The sequence below is a fragment of the Mandrillus leucophaeus genome, unplaced genomic scaffold (assembly GCF_000951045.1).
Source record: "Mandrillus leucophaeus isolate KB7577 unplaced genomic scaffold, Mleu.le_1.0 Scaffold681, whole genome shotgun sequence".
NCBI classification, from domain to species: domain Eukaryota; kingdom Metazoa; phylum Chordata; class Mammalia; order Primates; family Cercopithecidae; genus Mandrillus; species Mandrillus leucophaeus.
In genome coordinates this window covers 843,853-866,646 of record NW_012107375.1, presented here as the reverse complement: position 1 = coordinate 866,646, position 22,794 = coordinate 843,853, and the positions used below count along the sequence as shown (strand labels likewise).

The following is a 22,794-nucleotide window of genomic DNA, read 5'->3' as shown; positions in this document are numbered from 1 at the left end:
GAGATAGAGTCTTGCTCTGTCACCCAGGCTGGAGTGCAATGGCGGGATCTCAGCTCACTGCAATCCCACCTCCAGGGTTCAAGCGATTCTCCTGCCTTAGCCTCCCAAGTAGCTGGGATTACAGGTGCCCGCTGCCACGCCCAGTTAATTTTTGTGTTTTTAGTAGAGACGGAGTTTCACCATGTTGGTGAGGCTGGTCTCGAACTCCTGACCTCAGGTGATCCATCCATCTCGGCCTCCCAAAGTGCTGGGATTACAGGTGTGAGCCCCCGCGCCCGGCCAGGCTCAGCTTTCTTTCCAGGCCCCATCACACTCTGAGATGTTCCCTGGGCCCCAGAAGGCAGCGTGAGGTGCTCCACCCGTCTATGCTGTCCCTTTCCACCCCACCCTATCCACTGGGCCCCTGGGGCTCCCACTCCACTCCAGGTCTCTTCATGGAACCTTCTTTCCCTTCACTTCTGTCCCAGGAGACCTGGGAGACTCATGGGGACAGGGCATCATCTTCTCCAGCATGGTTTATTGTCTAATGCACGAAAGTGCCAGGCTGTGAGAAGGTCAGGAACTTGCATGGAACGGGAGTCAGCTATGGTACAAAGTGCGCTGCTTAGTTCTATTTTTTTATTTTTTATATTTACCTAAGACTTTGATGGTAAAGGAAGCAGTGTGTGAGCAAGCTGACTCCTGTCTTGTCAAGTACCAAGTCCACTCTGATGAGCCCCTGTGGACAGCACTGCTGTAACTCCCCAAGCCTGGGCTCAGAAAGTGGGCCCTAAGCCCTGTTGCCAGCTCTTCCTCCATGCTGTCAGCTCTTCCACCATTCCTGGCGTCATTTTAAGGTCCTGTCTTCCCATAGTCTTCCCCCACCCTCTTCCTTCGTGGCCTCTACACTCAGCTCAAGTAGTAGCTATTTGGGTACTTTTCACCGAGACTTAGGAAATGTTAGCAGTTGGTCGTATTCCTGTCAGCCCTCTTACTATGGAACTCAAATAGGACAGATTCAGCTGAATTCCCAGCCCTGTAGTTGCACTCTGTCTGCCCTGCTTCCCCAAGGTAGCCTGTCCCCTAAAGGTCACCAGGATACTCCCCACGCAAGGTTTTTGTTGTATTACACATGACAACATGAAATAAAGTGTTTTGCAAATTTACTGGATGATATCCTACTATATGAAACATCCTACAACTTACTCTTCGCTCAACATTTGACTTTTGAACCTGGTCCGTGTTGCTCCATGCAGACCAGTGTTCATTCATTTGATATGTCTCGTTGTGCCATAGAAATAGTTTTACAATAGAAGCCTGTCCAGAGCCACGGGGGAGAAGGGGATTGTAGAGAAACAAGGATTGGCATCTGGTTTATGTTTACATCCTTTAGTCCTGTTAACCGAGAAGAAGATATTTTTATTTCCATGTTTGTGAAAGCTTTCCACAAAAAAATGGCATGCATTTTCTAGACTTATTAATAGGGCAGTCCAAAGGTTTTATTTTTAGATTTGAAAGAAAACAAAGTAGGCTTCTGAGATATGCACATTTCCCTGTGTCCCTGTCTCTTGTGCAACATTCCACATTGCTGCTAAAACTTGAGCACTTTCAAGCATGTGCTTACTTTCTATGTATGAATCATTTTTTAAAACATAAAGCATTTTCGGCCGGGTGTGGTGGCTCACGCATATATTCCTAGCACTTTAGAAGGCCGAGGTGGGTGGATCGCTTGAGGTCAGGAGTTCAAGACCAGCCTAGCCAATATAGTGAAACCTCATTTCTACTAAAAATACAAAAAGTGGCTGGGCGCCTGTAATCCCAGATACTCGGGAGGCTGAGGCAGGAGAATCACTTGAACCCAGGAGGTGGAGGTTGCAGTGAGCAGAGATCGAGCCACTGCACTCTAGCCTAGGCGACAGAGCGAGACTCTGTCTCAAAAAAATAAAAAAAAATTAAAGCACTTTGTCTGGTGGTATGTAAGTTTTGGCATTACTTTGATAAGTTGTATTTTAAGTCTTTCTACACATAATAACTTATTTTTAAAATATAAGTTTCCGTGTGCTTCTGGGTTTTGTGTTTTTGTAAACAGCAGAAGGTATTAGTCCATATTAAGTACTAATTTGTTCTAATATTTTCAGCTGTTTTTGGTATTACACTTGGCAAAAAAATAGACAAATGTCTGCAGTTGTGACAGTTTGTCTTTTTGTTCTTTTTAACTCCGGAATAAATAATTCTAGTGAGTTTTTTTCTTAGCTTGTAAGAACACGGCAATGATTAGAGTCATCATAACACTTAAGTAGTTATGGAAGATTGAATGTCTGTAATCAGTTGTATAAAATTTCCTAGTCATCCTTCCAGGTTGTTTAAGACAAAGAAATACATGTGTTTATTAAGCTCTTATAAAATTTAATTGTAAAACATCATTGTAGAAAACTTTGAGAATGCATATAGGTACAAAAATAAAAAATTAGCCAGGCATGCCGTGGCTCACGCCTGTAATCCCAGCACTTTGGGAGGCCAGGGTGGGAGGATCTTTTGAGCCCAGGAGTTCAAACATATTGAGACCCTATCTCTACAAAAATATTATAAAACAAAATAGAATCACTCTGGCGATTCCACTATCCAAAAAAAAAAAAAAAACTGCTGTTAATGTTTGGTGTGTATCTTTCTAGACCAAGGTCTCCAACTTGGATTGAGAATTCAGCGGGGTCTGTGATCTTGGATGGGAAAAACATTCAGTCTTTATTTTCACTAATCTCTCTGAAAGTCCAGAGTTTTAGCCGGGCATGGTGGCTCATGCCTGTAATCCTAGTGCTTTGGTAGACTGTGGAGGGCAGATCACTTGAGCCCAGGAGTTTGAGGCCAGCCTGGGCAACATAGCAAGACCCTGTCTTTAACAAAAAAAATCCAGCTGGTTGTGGTGGCTCGTGCCTGTAATCCCAGCACTTTGAGAGGCTGAGTCAGGCAGATCACCTAAGGTCAGGAGTTTGAGACCAGCTTGACCAACATGGTGAAATCCCGTCTCTACTAAAAATACAAAAATCAGCCGGGCGTGGTGGTGGCTGCCTGTAATCCCAGCTACTCTGGAGGCTGAAGCAGGAGAATCACTTGAACCTGGAAGGCAGAGGTTGCAGTGAGCCGAGATCCCGCCATTGCACTCCAGCCTGGGTGACAGAGCGAGACTCCGTCTCAAAAAAAAAATCCACATTTTTCTTCAATGACAGTTGTAAGCAACAGACCATGGTAGTGTTAGAATAGCAGTGACTCACCAGTAGAGATCAAAGATACTTTCATATCATATTATAGTTGTTACAGATATTTTGAAATATCATATATGCTCATCACTGCTTCAAACTTAGGGGAATTACTGAACCCCTCTCTAGATCTGGTTATTTAATGATTTACTGAAGAAGCACATATTTGAGCACCAACTCTTGAAATATGTTGTTAATCAATTTCTGTGCATTTTACACATTTCAAAACATTCTTCTGAGGAGGGGTCCAGAAGGCCAGAAGGGTCCATGGCAGAAAAAGGTTAAGAACGCCTGTTCTGTACTTCATACCATGTGGCTACAAATATAAAAACAGACCTTAAGCCAGGTGTGGTGGTGTGGTGGTGCACACCTGTAGTTCCACCTACGTGGGAGGCTGAGGTGGGAAAATCACTGGAGCCCAGGAGTTTGAGGCCAGCCTGGGCAGCATAGCAAGACCCTGTCTCTTAAAAACCAATCAGGACTTGACTAGTCAGTTAGTGGGGGAAAACACAGGTATAGTAAAAGCAGTCAAAATTACACTTAAACTTAGATCATCTTATTATATTAAACATTTATTAACATGTCTAGTGTTTTGTGTATATTATGCAAAGTGTAATGCAACTAAAACTGTTTAACGCTTCTCAGTATCGCATAAATTGGTTGGTACATAATAGCCTAAAAGTTACTTTTGCTGTTGGCATTTTATTTTATTTTATTACTTACTTATTTATTTATTTTTGAGACAGAATCTCACTCTGTTGCCAAGCTGGAGTGCTGTGGTGTGATCTCAGCTCACTGCAATCTCTGCCTCCCTGGTTCAAGCAATTCTCCTGCCTCAGCCTCCCAAGTAGCTGGGACTACAGGCCCGTGCCACCATGCCCAGCTAATTTTTGTATTTTTAGTAGAGATGGGGTTTCACCATGTTGACCAGGATGGTCTCCATCTCTTGACTTCGTGATCCGCCTGCCTCAGCCTCCCAAAGTGCTGGGATTACAGGCATGAGCCACTGCGCCCGGCCTGCTGTTGGCATTTTAAACATCCTTCCAGAGTCTTTCTTATCTGCTTGTAAGCATGTACACATGTTGTTGTTTTGAGTCAAGGTCTGCCGCCCAAGCTGGAGTGCAGTGGTGCGATCACAGCTCACTACAGCTTCGACCTCTTGGGTGCAAGTGATCCTCCCATTCAGCCTCCCAAGTAGGTGGGACTACAGGTGCCCGCTACCATGCCCAGCTAATTTTCTGTTTTTTTTGTAGAGACGGAGTTTCACCACGTTGCCCAGAATGGTCTCAAACTCCTTTGCTCAAACGATCCTTCCGCCTCAGCCTCCCAAAGTGCCGGGATTACAAGTGTGCACCTCTGTGCGCGGCCCACATAGTGTTTTAGATGAATGAGATCATATGTGTACTTTTGTAACTTGCTGCCTTTTCTCAACAAAATGTTGTAAATATCCATGTCCATAAAAATAGACATATATCTTCACTTTTCCCTAAAATGAAAATAAGTAGCTGGGACTACAGGCTTGTGCCACCACGACTAGCTGGCCCACATTTTAGATGTCTCTCTTTTCTTGTGATATAATTTAATTTGTTTGTCCATATATATTACTTGTAAATGAGAAGTTAGGTCTACAGGCATGTTCAGGTTAAACATTTTGGGCAAGAATATTTCATAGGCAGTACTGTGTACTTCATATAGCATCAGCTTACCAGGCACTTAATGGCTTGTTACCCTGTGGTTTGTGATGCTACGTTTTATAGTTGATTAAAGGAGAAGGAGGTCGGGCGTGGTGGCTCAAGCCTGTAATCCCAGCACTTTGGGAGGCCGAGACGGGCGGATCACGAGGTCAGGAGATCGAGACCATCCTGGCTAACACGGTGAAACCCCGTCTCTACTAAAAAAATACAAAAATTAGCCGGGAGCGGTGGCGGGCGCCTGTAGTCCCACCTACTCAGGAGGCTGAGGCAGGAGAATGGTGTAAACCTGGGAGGCGGAGCTTGCAGTGAACAGAGATCCGGCCACTGCACTACAGCCTGGGCGACAGAGTGAGACTCTGTCTCAAAAAAAAAAAAAAAAAGGAGGTGACTGCCAAATCTCCCCATTGTAGATGTACAGTTTTCCTGTGGTAATTGATATATAATCTGTGATGTCATGCTTTGGCACCAACAAATATCCTGTTGCCCAACAGCCATTTGCATAATGATTTTAGCATTCATTGATCCTTGCCTGAAACCATTATTACATTGGGGGTTGCAAAATGATAGTTTTTTTAATTATCACCTCTTCTACATTTAGTACTGTCATTTCTCTATAATGAATTTTCCCTCATCAAATAAGGAGGCATTATATTTCCCCCTAAAAAGACAGTATCGGTGCTTAATCTTTGCCTTTAATTATTACATTTCAGAGTAAGGAGTTGGTATAATCACCTCAAATGGTGGCAAAATATTTGCTGTTGTGTTTCCTTTTCTCTTTCATGTCAATGTGGACTCATAGAGATTTATTTATTAAATGTTTTACAATTCAAATTGGGTCAACGAGAGTCCCTTCATGTTGGTGTCTATATTCTCCTGGCATACCCTCATTAATTAGTCTTTGAGCAATTTCTTGTTTTCTGGCACAAGATATTCCATCCCAATATGTGCTTTTCCTGTCCTAGAACTGGTTCCAGGGAGAGCTCTGGTTCTTTCTAGTGGCAACGGCATTTAGAATCCAACATGTGGGGGCTAAATGTGCTGATTCTTACTGGGGTAGCGTTATATCTAGGCACTTTCAGAGGACACAGCTAGAAAATATATTCAGTTTTTATTTTTTATTTTTTTGTAGAGACGAGGTCTATGTTGCCCAAGCTGGTTTCGAACTGAGCTCAAGCGGTCCTCCCACCTGAACCTCCCAAAGTGCTGTTAAAAAAAATTAAAAAATGAAAGTGCTGGGATTACAGATGTGAGCCACTGTGCCCTCAATTTTTTTTTTTAAGTCATGAATGCATAATGATGTCTTCTATGGCAATTTAACATTGCAGGGTTCTTTTTTAACGTTATTTATTTATTTATTTTGAGGCAGGGTCTCACTCTATTGCCCAGGCTGGAGTGGTGCAGTAGTGTAATCCTAATTCACTGCAGCTTCAAATGCCTGAGCTTCAAACAATCCTCCTCCCTCAGCCTCCCGAGTAGCTAGGACTACAGGTGCACATCACCAGGCCCGGCTAATTTTTAAAAATTTTTTGTGGAGATGGGGGTCTCGTTTTGTTGCCCAGGCTGGTCTCGAACTCTTGGCCTCAAGTGGTCCTCCCATCTCAGCTTCCCAAAGTGCTGGGATTACAGGTGTGAGCCACCACGCCTGGCTAACTTTTATTGGATCTGTATATATATTTTCCTTACACTGAAAATGTTGGGTCTTACTAATACTAATATAGTTACTTATTTGCTTTATCTTGTAATAGACAAAGTTACAAAATTATAATACCAATATTACGGTTAATAGCCGGGCATGGCGGTGCACGCCTGTAGTCCCAGCTACTCAGGAAGCTGAGATGGAAGGATTAGCTTGAGCCTAAGAGTTTGAAGCTGCAGTGAGCCGTGATTGTGCCACTGTACTCCTACCTGGACAACAGAGTTGGGTGGGGGTGGGGAGTAATAATAATGGTAAGACCCAGAGAAAGCCCCAAATATTTGAAAATTAAACAGTACACTTTGTAGCTTCCTCACCTCTCTCAGCCTTCATAGAATTGAAGAGAATTAGGGCCTTGCACTAGATTAGGCTTTGCCTTAAGGAAATGTTGGGTTTGGTTTGATCTTTTATCCAGAACATTAAAACTTCCTTGATGTTTTTTAGTAATAAGGCTGTTTCGCTTTCATGTCATTTGTGTTTTCACTGGAGTAGCACTTTTAGTTTCCTTTAAGAACTTATACTTTGATTCACAACTTGGCTAACTTTGGTACAAGAGGCCTACCTTTTGGCCTCTCGGCTTTCAACATGCCCTCCTCACTAAGCCTGATCATTTGGTTTTTGGTTTAAAGAGAAAGACATACAACTCTTGAATGCTTAGAGGCCATTGTAGGGTTGTTAATTGACCTGATTTCAGTATTGTGTCCAAGGGAATAGGAAGGCCCAAGGAGAGAGAGAGAGAGATGGGGGAACAGCTGATTGGTGGAGTAGTCAAAATATACACATTTATCCCTTAAGTTTGCCATCTTTTTTTTTTTCTTTTTTTTTTGAGACAGAGTCTCAGTCTGTCACCCAGGCTGGTGTGCAGTGGCGCAATCTCAGTTCACTGCAACCTCTACCTCCCGGGTTCAAGCAGTTCTCCTGCCTCAGCCTCTCGAGTAGCTGGTATTACAAGCATGCACCACCACACCCGGCCAATTTTTATATTTTTTAGTAGAGACAGGGTTTGCCATGTTGGCCAAGCTGGTCTCGAATTCTTGACCTCAAGTGATCCACCCGCCTTGGCCTTCCAAAGTGCAGGGATTACAGGTGTAAGCCACTGCACCTGGCCAACTTTGCCACCTTTTTTTTTTTTTCTTTTTGAGACGGAGTCTCACTCTGTCACCCAGGCTGGAGTGCAGTGACGCAATTTCAGCTCACTGCAATGTCAGCCTCCTGGATTCAAGCGGTTCTCCTGCCTCAACCTCTCGAGTAGCTGGGACTACAGGCATGTGCCACCATGCCCAGCTTGTTTTTTGTGTTTTTAGTAGAGACAGGGTTTCACCATGTTGGCCAGGCTGGTCTTCAACTCCTGACCTCAGGTGATCTGCCTAACTCAGCCTCCCAAAGTGCTGGGATTATAGGCATGAGCCACTGCGCCTGGCCAAGTTTGCCATCTTTTATGGGTGCACTTTGTGGTACCTCAAAATGATGATAGTACTAACATCAGAGAGCATTGATCACAGATCACCATAACAAATATAATAATGAGAAATTTAAAACATTGTGAGAATCACCAAAATGTGACAGAGACATGGAATGAGCACATGCTATTCAACATTGTACTAGAGGTCATAGCCAGTATAATGATGCAAGAAAAAAAGATAAGAGGCATTAATATTTAAAGGAAGTAAAACTGTTTCTATTTGTAGGTAATGTAGAAAATGTGAAAGAAACTATCAAAAAGAAAGAACCTACTAGAACTAAAAAGTGAATTCAGCAAGGTCTCAGGGTACAAGATCGTTACTCAAAATTTTCCTGATTTTCGGGGTAACATGTTCAATATTTCACAGTTAAGTATAATCTTTTTCTGCGAAAAGCCTCTTGGTTGCAGATAGTGAGTTTTTAAGAAATTGAAGGTGTGTGGCAGCCCTGCATCAAAAAAAACCTCACTATCTGCAAAGTACAGTAAAGCGAAGCACAATCAAATAAGATGTGCCTGCATATTACCACCAAGAGGCTTTTCGTAGAAACACGAGTGTGCTTCAACATTCAAAAATCAGTTAGTGTAATTCACCTCGTTAAGATAATAAAGGAGGCCCGGTGCGGTGGCTCACGCCTGTAATCGCAGCACTTTGGGAAGCCGAGGTGGACAGATCACTTGAGGCCAGGAGTTTGAGACCAGCCTGGCCAACGTGGTGAAACACTGTCTCTACTAAAAATAGAAAAATTAGCTGGGCATGGTGGCATGCACTTTTACTCCCAGCTATTTGGGAGGCTGAGGCAAGAGAATCCTTGAACCCGAGAGGCGGAGGTTGCAGTGAGCTGAGATCACACCAATGCATTCCAGCCTGGGCAACAGTGAGACCCAGTCAAAAAAAAAAAAAAAAAAAAAAAAAAAAAAAAAAAGATAATAAAGGAGAAAAACCATATAGTCTATTCAATAAATACAGAAAAAGCATCTGACAAAATTAAGTGCCCTTTCATGATAAAAACTCAGCAGATTAGAAATAGAGGAAGTGCATGTATGAAAGAGCTATAGATATAGATTGTACTTAACTGTGAAATATTGAACATGTTACCCCAAAAATCAGGAAAAAGGCAAAGATGTCCACTCTAACCACTTCTATTCAACATTATACTAGAGGTCATAGCCAGTATAATGAGGCAAGAAAAAAGATAAGAGGCATTAATATTTAAAGGAAGTAAAACTATTTCTATTTGTAGGTAATGTGAAAATGTGAAAGAAACTATCAAGAAGAAAGAACCGCTAGAACTAAAAAGTGAATTCAGCAAGATCTCAGGGTACAAGATCATTATTCAAAAATTAATCAGAAATGAAATTTCAAATGCAGTACCATTAGGAATAATTTAATAAGTGTACAAGATTTACACACTGAAACTGAAAATGTTGCTGAAAAAATTAAAGACCTAAATAAATGGAATGATGTACCATGTTCATCAGCTGAAAGACTAAGTGTCTTTACAATGTCAGTTCTCCCTTCATTGAACTGTAGATTCATAACCCCAGTCATAACTGCAAAGTTTTTTTTGTAGAAATGGATAAGCTGATTCTAAAATGTATATGGAGGCTGGGCACGGTGGCTTATGCCTGTAAACCAGCACTTTGGGAGGCTGAGGCAGTCAGATCACTTGAGGTCAGGAATTCGAGACCAGCCTGGCCAACATGGCGAAACCCCGTCTTTACAAAAAATACAAAAATTAGCCAGACAGGGTGGCACACACCTGTAATCCTAGCTACTTGGGAGGCTGAGGCATGAGAATCACTTGAACCTTGAGGTGGAGGTTGCAGTGAGCCGAGATCGTGCCACTGCATGCCAGCCTGGGCGACAGAGTGAGACTTTGCCTCAAATAAATAAATAAATAAATAAATAAATAAAATGTATATGGAAATGCAAAGAACCTAGAACATCCAAAGTAATCTTGAAAGAGAACAAAATTAAGGGGCTTATGTTATGTGACTTTATAGTCATTTGATTTTTAACAGAGGCACCAGAACAGTCCAGTGTGGGAAAGGAAAGTCTTTTTAGCACATGGTGCTGGATGATAGCAAATGACATCCATACCAGACAAATGAACCTTGACCTTACCCTAAATATTAGTTTCCTAGAGTTGCCACAAACTAGGTGGCTTAAAACCACAGAAATTTGGCTGGGCGTAGTGGCTGACGCCTGTAATCCCAGTCTTTGGGTGGCCGAGTCAGGCAGATCACCTGAGGTCAGGAGTTCAAGACTAGCCTGGCCAACATGGTGAAACTTTGTCTCTACTAAAAATACAAAAAACTTAGGTGTGGTGGTGCACACCTGTAATCCCAGCTAGCCGAGAGGCTGAGGCAGGAGAATTGCTTGAACCTGGGAGGCAAAGGTTGTACTGAGCCAAGATTGCACCACTGCACTCCAGCCTGGGTGACAGAGTGAGACTCTGTCTCAAAACAAAACCACAGAAATTTACTGTCTCGTAATTACAGAGTCTAGAAGTCCAAAATCAACTGTCAGCAGGGCCATGGTCTCTGTGAAACCTGTGGGGGAGTCCTTCCTTGCCTCTTCCTAGCTTCCAGTGGTTGGCAGCCTTTGGCATTCTTTGATTTGCAGCTGCGTTACTTCAGTATCTGTCTGCCTCATCACACAGCATTCTCCATGTATGTCTCTGTTTTTACATGGCCTACTTCTTGTAAGAACAACAGTAATATTGGATTGGTGCCCACCCTACTCCAGTGTGACCTCATCTTAACTACACCTGCAACAACCCAACAACCCTGTTTCCAACTAAGGTCTCAGTGTGAGGTACTGAGGGTTAGGACTTCAGCATATCTTTTTTGGGGGACATAGTCCAACCCATAACACTACCTCGCACCGTACATGAAAATTAATTCATGAGAGATTATAGGCCTAAATGTTTTAAAAGCTAAAGATATAAAGCTTCTGCAAGAAAACATAGGAAAATATCTTTGCAGTCCAAAGAAAAAGGTGTGGCACACACCTGTGTTTTTTTTTTAAGCACAGTTTCATTCTGTTGCCCAGGCTGGAGTGCAGTGGTGCGATCTCAGCTCACTGCAACCTCTGCCTCCCGGGTTCAAGTGATTCCCATGCCTCAGCCTTCCAAGTAGCTGGCATTACAGGTGTGCGCCACCATGCCTGGCTAATTTTTGTATTTTTAGTAGAGGCAGGGTTTTGCCATGTTGGCCAGGCTGGTCTCAAACTCCTGACCTCAAGTGATCTGCCTGCCTCGGCCTCCCAAAGTGCTGCCACCGTGCCAGGCCAAAAAAAGATTTATTAGGATACATGAAGCAATAACTATTAAAAGAGAAAATAAATTGGACTTCATTAAAATTCAAAACTTTTGGTCCTCAAAAGATATCATTAAGAAAATGAAAAGACAGAGCTGGGCGTGGTGAGGCTTGCCTGTAGTCACTACTGGGTACTTGGGAGGCTGAGGCAGGAGGACCACTTGAGCCCGGGAGTTCTAGGCCAACATAGGCAATATAGTGAGACACTGTCTCTTAAAAAAAAAAAAAGAAAAGAAAATAGGCTGGGAGCTGTGGCTCATGCTTGTATTCCCAGCACTTTGGGAGTACAAGGCAGGTGGATTGCTTGAGCCCAGGAGTTCAAGACCAGGCTGGGCAACATAGCAAAATCCCATCTCTACAAAAGATACAAAATATTAGCCAACCATGGTGTCATGCACCCATAGTTCATAGTCCCAACTACTCAGGAAGCAGAGGCAGGAGGATTGCTTGATCCTAAGGAGGTCAAGGCTGCAGTGAGCCGAGGTCACACCACCGCACCCCAGCCTGGGTGACAGAGTGAGACCCTGTCTCAAAGAAAATGAAAAGATAAGCCCACCAAGAAAATAGTTGAGGCCAGTCATAGAAAAAATAGAAAGTCATATATCTGACAAAGGATTTGTATTCAGGAGAAGAATTCCTACAACTCAGTAATAAAAAGACAACCTGATTTTTAAAGGGTGAAAATACTTTAATAGATACTTTTTTTTTTTTTTTTTTTGAGACAGAATTTCACTGTGTCACCTAGGCTGGAGTGTGGTGGTGCCATCATACATAGGTCACTGCAGCCTTGAACTCCTGGACTCAAGTGGTCTTCCTGCCTCAGCCTCCTGAGTAGCTAGGACTACAAGCACGTGCCACTATGCCTGGCTAATTTTTAAATTATTTTTGTAGACATGGGCTGGTGTCTCTGTGTTGTCTAGGCTGGTCTCGAACTCCTGGGCTCAAGCAATCCTCCCACCTCTGCCTCCCAAAGTGCTGGGCCACCACGCCTGGTATGGTGTCACCAGACATGAGCCACCACGCCCTGCCTGATACTTTTCTTTTGTTGTCTGTTTATTTCTTGTTTATGGGTGTTTCTGTTCTGATTTTATGACTATTCTATATTCTAGGATTTCTCTGAGAATATTATTTGTTTCCTCTAAGGACAGACTTGGTCTCTCTTCCATGGGGCTGGCTCTTGAGCCACCGGGGATGGGGAGAGGAACTGGGTAGCTGCCGCACTGCCGCTTCTCTGCTGTGGTGGAGTGGCCTGTTGCCTGCAGGGTCTGTCTCTGAAGGGTGGTTTGGAGAAGTTCTGTAGAGGCGAGGCAGGGGTCAGCTCTTGCCCCCATGGACCCTTAGAGGCTGGGAAAAGGTAGGCATCACCTGGGCTGCTGCCAGCCACTTCAAGAGCCTTTGGGTGGGTGGGGGAGGCGGGGAAGGGAAGGTTCTAGCTATTGATTTAGAAAGGACCCTTTGATTTCTTGCCTGAGGGAAGAAGTGGCACCTTGCCACTCCAAGTTTGCTCTGCTCACCAGCCCCAACAGCATCAGCCTCACCTGGGAGCTTATTGAAGGTGCCCTGCCCCAAAGCTTGTGGGTCGAGATCTGGCAGTCAGCAGCCCCCAGGTGTTGCACACATGAAAGCACTGCTTGTCCCTCCTCTGGTCTGGTCTGGTCTGTTCTGAATGCTTCTTTGGGGCCCTGACAGGTATACAGGCTCTCATCTGCTCTATAGCTCTCTTGTAGTACATTCCTCTCTGTTCCGTTAAGTCAACATGTTCCTGCCTACTTTCAGCGTCTAGAAATTTGCTGAGCATATCTTATCCGTTCAGAGGTCCTCTCCTGTTATTGCCTCTGTTAGAAATTTCTTCCTTTTCATATGTCTGTACTTCTGTTTCTTTGAGGTTTGAAGGGTCAAGTGGCAAATAAAGGTACGCAGTTGGCCATCCTCTGGTGAAGGCTTTTAAGCCAGGAATAACAAGATCCATTGTGTCTAAAACTAGCAAAAACCCTACCTGTCACATGGTGAACTGAATTAGAGGTGATGGGGACAGAAGCCAGATTGGAGTGATGGAAGGTGAGGGAGTGGAGGTTGGGTATAGACAACTCTTTTTAAGAAGTTTTGTTGTGATGGTGACCAGAAAAATAGGAGTGGGCTAAAGGGGGATGAGGGTGTTTTTCAGGTGGGTGAATATGAGAGCATGTTTGCATCCTTCTGGGAATGGCCCAGGAGAGAGGGGAGCATGAGGAGGAGAAAATGGGGACCTGCAGGAGCAGACTCCTTGTGTGGAGGGGGGAAGCGGCATCTAGAGCTGTTGCAGAAGGTGGGCTTTGAGTAAATGCTTCCTCTAGAAGTTGCACAGACTTTGTTAAAGCTCAGAAGCTGAGAGAGAATTGGAGCTCAAGTTTACGGAGTAGTCAGAATAAAGTACCCCTAACTGTATTCTCACACAGTGCAGGAAGCCTGGGGTCTGAAATCAAGATGTTGCGGGGCTCCACTCCCCCCAGAGCCTCTAGCATGGGATCCTTCCTTGCCTCTTCCAGCTTTTGGTGGCTGCCTGGCAGTTCTGGACTTTCCTTGGCTTGCAGTTGCGTTGCCCCATTCTCTGCTTGTGTCTTCACATGGCCTTCTCTGTGTCCCCGTATTCTTCTCTGGATGCTTGTCACTGTATTAGGCCCACCCTAAATCCAGGATGATCTCATATCAAGATCCTTCATTTAATTACAGCAGCAAAGACCTTCCAAATAAGGTCAGAACCACAGGGTCTGAGGGTTAAGATGTACACCTAATTATTCAGGGCTACCATTGAACCCCTGTAGAAGCCTGTCCATTTCCAGGATAGCAGAGCCCAAGGAAGGACCAGAAGTCCCCCCAAAACAGTTGTTTGCATTCACCAGACTCTAAGCTGTAAGCATATGGGCAGTGGCAGTCAGTCCTAATCCATATACCATTGGCAACAATAGTTTAGCCTAAAGGAGTTCACTGTAGACATACAAGATGCTTATCTTCTGCTGAGTAGTCCTCATGGTAACATCCATATCATTCCTGGCTTTGAGTGACAGCACTGTACTCTTGTCTGGTGCCCATACTTCAGCAGATGTAAACAAGACAGTGCTCGTTAGTCACCAGAAAGTTTCTGTAGTTAAAAATCAAGTGATCCCTTGAGTCCATTCTAATATTTGTCTGTACCATGTTCTGTGACTAGACATGGAAACAAAACATTAAGAAGTGAAAGTATCTTTGATTATGCTCTTGAAGACAACTTTTTTTTTTTTTTTTTTTTTTGAAACAGAGTTTCGCTCTTGTTGCCCAGGCTGGAGTGCAGTGGTGTGATCTCGGCTCACCGCAACCTCTGCATTCCCGGGTTCAAGCAATTCTCCTGCCTCAGCCTCCCAAGTAGCCGGGATTACAGGCATGCACCACCACGCCTGGCTAATTTTTTGTTTTTAGTAGAGATGGGGTTGCACCGTGCTAGTCAGACTGGTCTCGAACTCCTGACCTCAGGTGATCCACTCACCTTGGCCTCCCAAAGTGCTGGGATTACAGGCGTGAGCCACTGCGCCTGGCCAAAGACAACTTTTTAAAGATGCATATGCTCCAAGCCGGGTGCAGTGGCTCACACCTGTAATCCCAGCACTTTGGGAGGCTGAGGCGGGCGGAACACCTGAGGTCAGGGGTTCAAGACCAGCCTGGCCAACATGGTGAAACCCTGTCTCTACTAAAAGTATAAAAATTATCCGGGTGTGGCGGCGGGTGCGTGTAATCCCAGCTACTCGGGAGGCTGAGGCAGGAGAAGAGCTTGAACCCCAGAGGCGGAGGTTGCAGTGAGTTGAGATTGTACTGTACTCCAGCCTAGGCGACAGAGTGAGACTCGGTCTCAATAAATAAAAATAAAATAAAATAAAGATGCGTATGTTCTGAAGGCTGACTACATTTTGTTCTTAAACAACTTTTACAGTGGATAGTGCTGTAAAGGTTGTTTAGCTCTGGTTGTTTTTTTTGTGATCTGCAAAAGGAGAGATCCTTTTCCTGTTCACTGCCTCTAATACCCAACTCTAATACTCCTTTGACCTCACAGGCACTTAGAATCCATCAGTGGCTCCATCTTTTCTCAGACTTCACCTCCTTTGTATCCTTATTCCTTTCCTTCATAGCTTCAGTGCCAGTCAGAGACGTCGTTACTCCCTGGCACACTACCTCAGCACTTCAGCACTTCCTTGCTTTGTTATATTCAGTCGACAAAGCCCCAGCCTCGTGAAATTCAGTCATGTCTGCCCCATGCCTGCTCCATCTTGAAGCTGAATGTGACTCCTTCATTGATCCCCCTTTAAGTTTATGTCCACCCCAGGTAAACTTCTTGCCGCCAAGCCCACCTGCATACTGCAGTTCCCCGGTCTCTCCTAGCCGCTCCCACCCTCCTCATCAGCTGTCACACCTCCTTGCAGCTGATGTCTTAGTTCCCAGAGAGCACAGAAGCAAGCTCAAGAGAATGTCTACAGCGTCTGCTCCTTTGCTCTGCCTCCCTTGTGTTGTCATGGAACGCCTGTCCCAGGCCCTCGCTGCTGTTCTAAGGCATCTCTCCAGTCCTCTACTGCACTCTCCTGCATCAGAGATTCCTCCCTCGCCTGCCCTAGAAACTTGTTGCTACTTCTCCCACCTTGATAAAAGCTGCTCCCAACCCCCCTCCTGTCTAGCATCTCTGCTTTCCTTTACCAGCAAGACTCCAGTCCCTGTCCCCACACTCTCTTCAACCTTCTACAATGTTCCTTTGCTGCCACAGCTCTGCCAAGCTGCTCCATGAGGTCTCCAGTGATGACCTTCATGTTGTTAAATCTGGGAGCTGCTTGTCACTTCTTGTCCTGGAGCTGTTGTCATCAGTTAACCCCAATACCCATACGAGGCAATCCTTTTCCTCCCTTGAGTCTCTGCACTGATGTGCACCTTCTCAGTGCAAACCACAGCTTTTGTCTCTTTCTAGCTGAATACGTGACTGACTGTGCTTATCTTAGCTATCACCCCTGCCGGAGCAGAAGCTCCACAGGACAGGATTGTCTCCTTGATTCACAGATGTAGCCCAAGCTCCTAAAACAGTGCCTGGCATCTGTGGGTCCTCAGGAAGTCCTGGGTGAGTGTGTGAATGTCTGTCCTCCTCAAGTCTTTTCTGTTTCACATGTGATGTTGGAAGGCCTCAGGCTCAGGCTTTTCTTCTCCACCCTCACTCCCGAAGTGATTCCGTCCAGCCTCATGGCTCCTAAATTTATGTCTCCAGGCTGACTGGGTCACGGGAACTCCTTATCCTCCCCAGATCTTCTCTTTCCCTGGTCTTCTCCTTTCCAGTAAACAGCAACTCCAACTCCCTGCTCCTCAGGCCAGAAACCTGGCGCTGGTTATCTCGTTTGTCCACAAATACTGTGACTCCACTTGCAAGATGGATGCAAAATCTGATGAGTTCCCCTGCCTCCACTGCTCCCACCCTGGTCCAGGTGTCCGGCTTCCCTGCCTCTGCCCTTGCCCCCTAGTTCTTGGTTTAGTTCTGCAATATTGTGCGCCACACCAGGGTGCTCTTCTGTTCAGAACCCTCCAGTGGGTCCCTGCTCACTCAGAATCACAGCCCAACAGGATCACCTCTCTTGCCACTCTCCCACCACTCATGCACTGCGGCCTCACTGGCCTCCTGGCTCCTCCCTGGACCCTCGAAGTATACCCCTGCCTCAAGGCCTTGACCTCTCCTCTGCCCTCTGTCCCAGGTATCACGCATGTCTGCTCAAGTGTCACCTTCTCAGTGTGACCCTCCCTGAGCACACCCCTGTCTGTAAATCAGGCAGCCTGCCTCTGCCCCACCAGTTCCCCCTGACTAACATAGGACTTGTCACCATCTGCCACAAGCTGTGTTACTGCTTGGTTTTGTTTGTGCTCTCCCACTCCCTTCCCTCCCTTTCCCCACTCCTGTAGAATCTGAGTCCCATGAGGACAGAGGTTTTTTTTTTGCCTCTTCCTCGATATGTCCTCAGTGCCTAGAATCATGCATATTTTAATTTATTGAGTGAATTAACAAATAAATTCTGTAGTGGGACATTGCCCTAAGGTTTTGTCTTATAAGAGGGATGGAAGAACATGCAGCCTGCTCTGCTGTTGGCTCCTTAGCTTCTCCATGGCTAACAGGAACAATATTGTTTATGGGTTAATCAAGGCCGTAGTCATGAGTTAGAAGGTATACATAAAGGCAAATATGTGGAGATTGAGTTACTTTGGCGGGGGAGGGGTGGAGTGCAGTTATCTGAAAACATGGAACAAATCAGTGAGAGTCTAAATAGCACCCACATATTTGCCCCTCTTTTAAAACGTACCTCCTTTATGAGCATATAATTTAACAGCACAGTTTCCCAGTGCAGCTTTGTGAAACAAGAGAAATGAATTTTGAGGGCTATCGGGTGCCTTTGCAATCTGTGGCTTAGTATTTGTGTGGCAGCATTTGTGTTTTGCCAACAGATGCACTGCTTAAAGTACCCATGAGAATGGCCTCTGTGGTTTCCTGCTTGCTCAGATGGAACCTTAGGAACTGATTATTGAGAAGAGGTTGACACTACCCACCTCAGCTCCCAGGCTTCAGGGCCTTGATTACTACTCCTTTGGGCCCTCACTGACCCTTGCAGACGTCTTTTGCAACCTCTGTAGCCAGAAGTGACAACTGCTTTCTAGCATTTTGCTCTTTCCCTAATGGCTTATGAGCTTCTTGAGCACCAAAGCATGTGTGACTCCCTCACGCCTTCCCCTGTATAGTATAGCACCACTAACTGTAAGTATAAGGAGAAGGAGTGAGCAATTGATGGTGTCCCCCTGGATCGTCAAGGGAATGGGAAGGAGCGGGGTTTCTGGATTCAATCACGTGGAATCTAGTCGTTGGTGACTAAACGTGCCTGTTACTTGGGGCCAATGTCCAGGTTCACTCAGGAGGTTTAGCCTGCTCGTTTCCCTGCTAGGTATCTATACTTTGGGAGAGCATTTTTTGTGCTCTAATTGAACTTTCTGGGTCTCAGCAATTTGAACAATGCTTTGTTTTGCTTCTGGTGAGGTTACAAAGGAAGGAAAAGGAATCTGGTGTTGTAGGAGGTGGTGTGTTGTGTAATTGGGTTTTTTTTTTAAGTTTTTTTATATTTTTGCAACGAGGCAAGTTTTCTTTGAATAAATAATGCTGGGAGCTTATGACATAGAAGGCATATGTGTTGTACTCAGTACATTCTGAATTATCTGGGTTTATTTTTGTCTCTTGAATTCACTTATAAACAATTCAAAGGCTGCTTTTTTAGCTAACAGAAATAGGAAGAGAATCTCAGAATCTATTTTGTCATTTTTTCAATGGGTTGAGTTATAGTGATTGTGATAACTCGGTGGAAAAGCAGTGTAGTGAGTAAACCTCACTATGGCATATCATGAACATTTTGTTGCTTTTTTAGCTTCTGACCATCTTCATACCTTTTTTTGTGTTAAAAGTCTCCCCATTGTGTATATCTTAGTAGGAGGCAGGTGGACCCTAGTTTCTACCTGAGAAAACCTGAAGATGGGGTTGGGGGCCTGTGGTGTACTTCCTTCTCATGCTGTCCATGACCACTGCAGTGGCTTTGTAAGGATCCAGGACCCTGGGCCCCTCAGTGGGTGTCTTCCATTTCTCGAGATTGCCTCTTGGTTGTGAGATGATGGTTGCTGCTCTAGTCATTGCATCCACTCCTCCAGGTAGGAAGAAAGAGGTCATAGGGGAAAGGCAAAATGGCACTTGACATCTTAACTTCTAGGCCCATTCAGTATTTCCATTTCCATCTTCACACCCATCATCTTGTCCCAGGGAACACACAGCACCAGCAGCTCAGTAGGTATAACAGCAATTATTTATTTCTCACACATGGGTCTGGGTCAGCTGCAAGATGGGATTCAGATCTGTTCTCAAGCCTGTCGTTCCAGGACCCAGGAGGGAGAAGCAACTGCCAGGGGAAGTCTCTTCGTAGGCGGAGGTCAGGAGTCCAAGAGGAGTGAGCAGAGTCACAGAAGCCTCTTAAAGCCTCTTCTTCCCCCATCCCATCAACACGTGAGCAAGCCCAGAGTCAGTGGGTGGGAGGTGTGCTCCGCCCATAGTCAGTAGAACAAGAGCAAGCTTGAAAGAGAATGATGAACAGGAGTGCGCTCAGCCACTGTCTCCTTAGCCATAACGTGATCCCATGGTCTACTGGGAAGCGGGAAATAACTCTCCTTAGCTGAGCACAGGGTCTCATTAGTAAGGCAGATGGAGAACATGGATGTTGGGGGACAGCTGGCAGTGCCTGCCACAGGGGAATGGATATATTCCCTCCCCTTGCTCTCCAGAAACTAGGGGATGGCGATGAAGCCTAGGCTTGGCCAAACCCATTCTGCCTTCATGGATTTTGACTCTTGAGGGACAGTAAAGGATTAGTCATGGTGGTGGCACCTAAGCCACAAAACCAACAATCGTGGCTAATGTCTACTGACGATGTGCAGCAGTGCCCAGGGTGGGTGTCCCAACCAGCAGGCCCCTACACTGTAACCTTGGCTGTATTTGCAGTGGTGCAGCCTCTATTCCTGCAACTTTTCTGAGCCTAGTTCTCTAGTTCTCTCTCCATTTCCAGATCTGCTGCCCAAGAACTCCTTTGTGATTGAATTTAACCAGAGTTGATTTCTGTTGCTTGAAACTCAGGACCTTGATGCAGTGTGCAGGGTCTGGGCAAGGTAAAAACACACTTTCATGATTTTGCCTCAAGTATAGTAGATGAGGTTAGGCTTTTTGAGCCAGGTAGCCTTGGGATTAATTCTCAGCTCTTGAACCTAGCAGGTGACCTCGGCAATCAAGTCACTTGCCCTCTTTGAGCCTCAGTGTTGCCCTCAGTTAAACATTGCTTACATGTGTTGCTGAGCATTCAATGAGATTGTATATAAAGTGATCATTGTGAAGGTATTGGAAGATAATTTGGGAAAGTGTTCTGGTCTAAGCTTTTGATTGGCTCTCCATCATTTGGGTAATGGGATAGTAATTTAGGAGTACCATAGCAGTTCAAGGGGCCCTTCTGGAAAGGGTATGAGGAAGGTCAGGGACAAGTCTGAAGTGAATCATCCTGGGCTTAATGCCTCTAACTGGGCAGTGGGTACAGTTATCTCAGGCTAGTCAGTAGTCATTTATTGTGAGAATACATGGGCAGATTTTTAAATTTCCTTCTCAGTCTAGACTTGAATGCAAACAGTTCTTATTGCTAACTTACCACTAGTCACCACTAATGAACAAAGACTATGAACAGGAAATTCATAAAAGAAGAGATACAGATGGCCAATGAAGATAGGAAAAGAGTTCTGCCTGCTGGTAATCAAAGTGATGCAAACGAAAACAAAAATGATGCCTTTTCACCTACCAAATTTGTCAAGATTAAAAAGAAAGCAAAGAGCCAGCGTCAGCTGATGTTCATACCTGCACCTGCTCAGTAGCTTGCTAATGTTCTGCCTGCTCCACACGCCAGGCCAGCCTCCACGGCGCAGCCAGGTGAGGCCTTTCCTTGTATACAGGCACGTTTGGATTCACTGTTGCATAAGTGACACATGTGCATGCTTCACAATTCAGGAAGTGCAAACTCCAGAGTGATGCAAGGTCTGAGTGTCCCTGCTGCCCTGGTCTCCCAGCTGCCTACGCCTCTCTTCAGGGAACAGCTGCATCCAGGGTCTTGTCTGTGTCTTTTGAGGTGTTCTGTGCACACACAGAGACATCTAAACCTATTTTTATTTTCCCTGCACCTGCTTGGGCTACTGTAAGCTGTTAAATTTTTTTTTTCTAAGAATTTGTCCATTTTGTCTGACTAGCATAAAGTTGTTCATGTTATAGTTTTTTGTACCTTTGCAACATCTGTAATTATATCTGCTTTTTCATTCCTAGTATTTGTTGTTTACTTGTACCTTCTCCCATTTTTCCTTGTCTTGGTAAAAGTTCATTAGATTCATTGGTCTTACAAGAAGCAGACACGTAGGCATTATTGCCCTGTATTACTCTGTGTCTTTTCTAGTTCATTAAATTCTGCTTTTGCTTTTATCTTTATTATTTTTTCTATGGTCTTAGAGTACATTCTCTGTTTTTTTTGTTTGTTTGTTTAGAGAATCTTGCTCTGTCGCCCAGGCTGAAGTGTAGTAGCGCGATCTCAGCTCACTGTAACCTCCACCTCCCAGGTTCAAGTGATTCTCGTGCCTCAACCTCCTGAGTAGCTGGGATTTACAGGCATTTGCCCCACACCCGGCTAATTTTTTGTATTTTTAGTAGAGATGGGGTTTTGGCATGTTGACCAGGCTGGTCTCAAACTCCTGACCTCAGGTGATCCACCAGCCTCAGCCTCCCAAAGTGCTGGGATTACAGGCATGAGCCACCACGCCCGGCCCTAACTTCTTAAATTATAAATGTGGTTCATTGATTTTTCTACCCTTTTTTCAAATGTAAGCATTTAAGGCTAACCCTCTGGAACTACTTCAGCTGTATCTAGCAAGTTCTGATAGTATTGTCACTTGAAGTTAGCCCAAGGATTTTTAAAATTTTCTTTGTTTCTTCCTTCGACTCACAAATTACTTTAAAATGTTTTTTTCAATTTCCAAGCACATGGCTTTGGGTTTTGTTTTTTTTTTTCCCCCAGTTGCTCTAGAAAAAAAAATTGACCACACAAGGCGGCTCACGCCTGTAATCCCAGCACTTTGGGAGGCCGAAGCGGGCAGATCACCTGAGGTCAGGAGTTCGAGACCAGCCTGGCCAACGTGGTGAAACCTCGTCTCTACTAAAAATACAAAATTAGCCAGGCATGGTGGCACACACCTGTAGTTCCAGCTACTCGGGAGGCTGAGGCAGGAGAATCACTTGAACTGGGAGGCGGTGGTCACAGTGAGCTGAGATCGCACCAATGTACTCCAGCCTGGGCAACAAGAGCGAGACTCTGTCTCAAAAAAAAAAAAAGAAAAAATCAACTTATAACTAAATGGCACTGTGGTCAAAGAACTTGGTCTGTGTGACACCAGTTCTTGCAGTTGGACAGAATATGTCACCGCCAAGCATGGGTGCAGGATTCTACATATATTCATTACCTCTGTCTTATCCTTTTATTGTGAAAGTATTTTCTCTTACTGTCATTTTGTTTACTTGATTTGTCAACTAATGGGATATGTGTTAAAATCTACTGTAGTGATGGACACATCAGTTTCTCCACAGAGTTTGGTAATTTTCATTTTATTATTTATTTTTAGGCCACGTTTTCAATTTTAGATACAGTTTCACATTCCTGGTGTATTGAACCCTTTGGTATTATGAAGTGACCATACTAATATTTTATTTTTTAATTATTATTTATTTATTTTATTTATTTTCCTTTTTTTTTTTTTTTTTTT

General features: G+C 44.6%; 1 protein-coding gene across 2 annotated transcripts in view; it reads left to right on the top strand.

The window, feature by feature from the left end:
* MECP2 (methyl CpG binding protein 2) overlaps window positions 1–22,794 on the top strand; it is a 67,701-nt gene that overhangs the window by 11,740 nt on the left and 33,167 nt on the right. Inside the window, exon 2 of one of the 2 annotated variants that reach the window (XM_012002286.1) lies at window positions 19,298–19,465. The exons of the other annotated variant lie outside the window; for it this stretch is intronic. The gene's annotated coding sequence lies outside the window, so the exon portion shown is untranslated. The remainder of the gene's footprint in view (window positions 1–19,297; window positions 19,466–22,794) is intronic. 2 annotated transcript variants of the gene reach the window in all.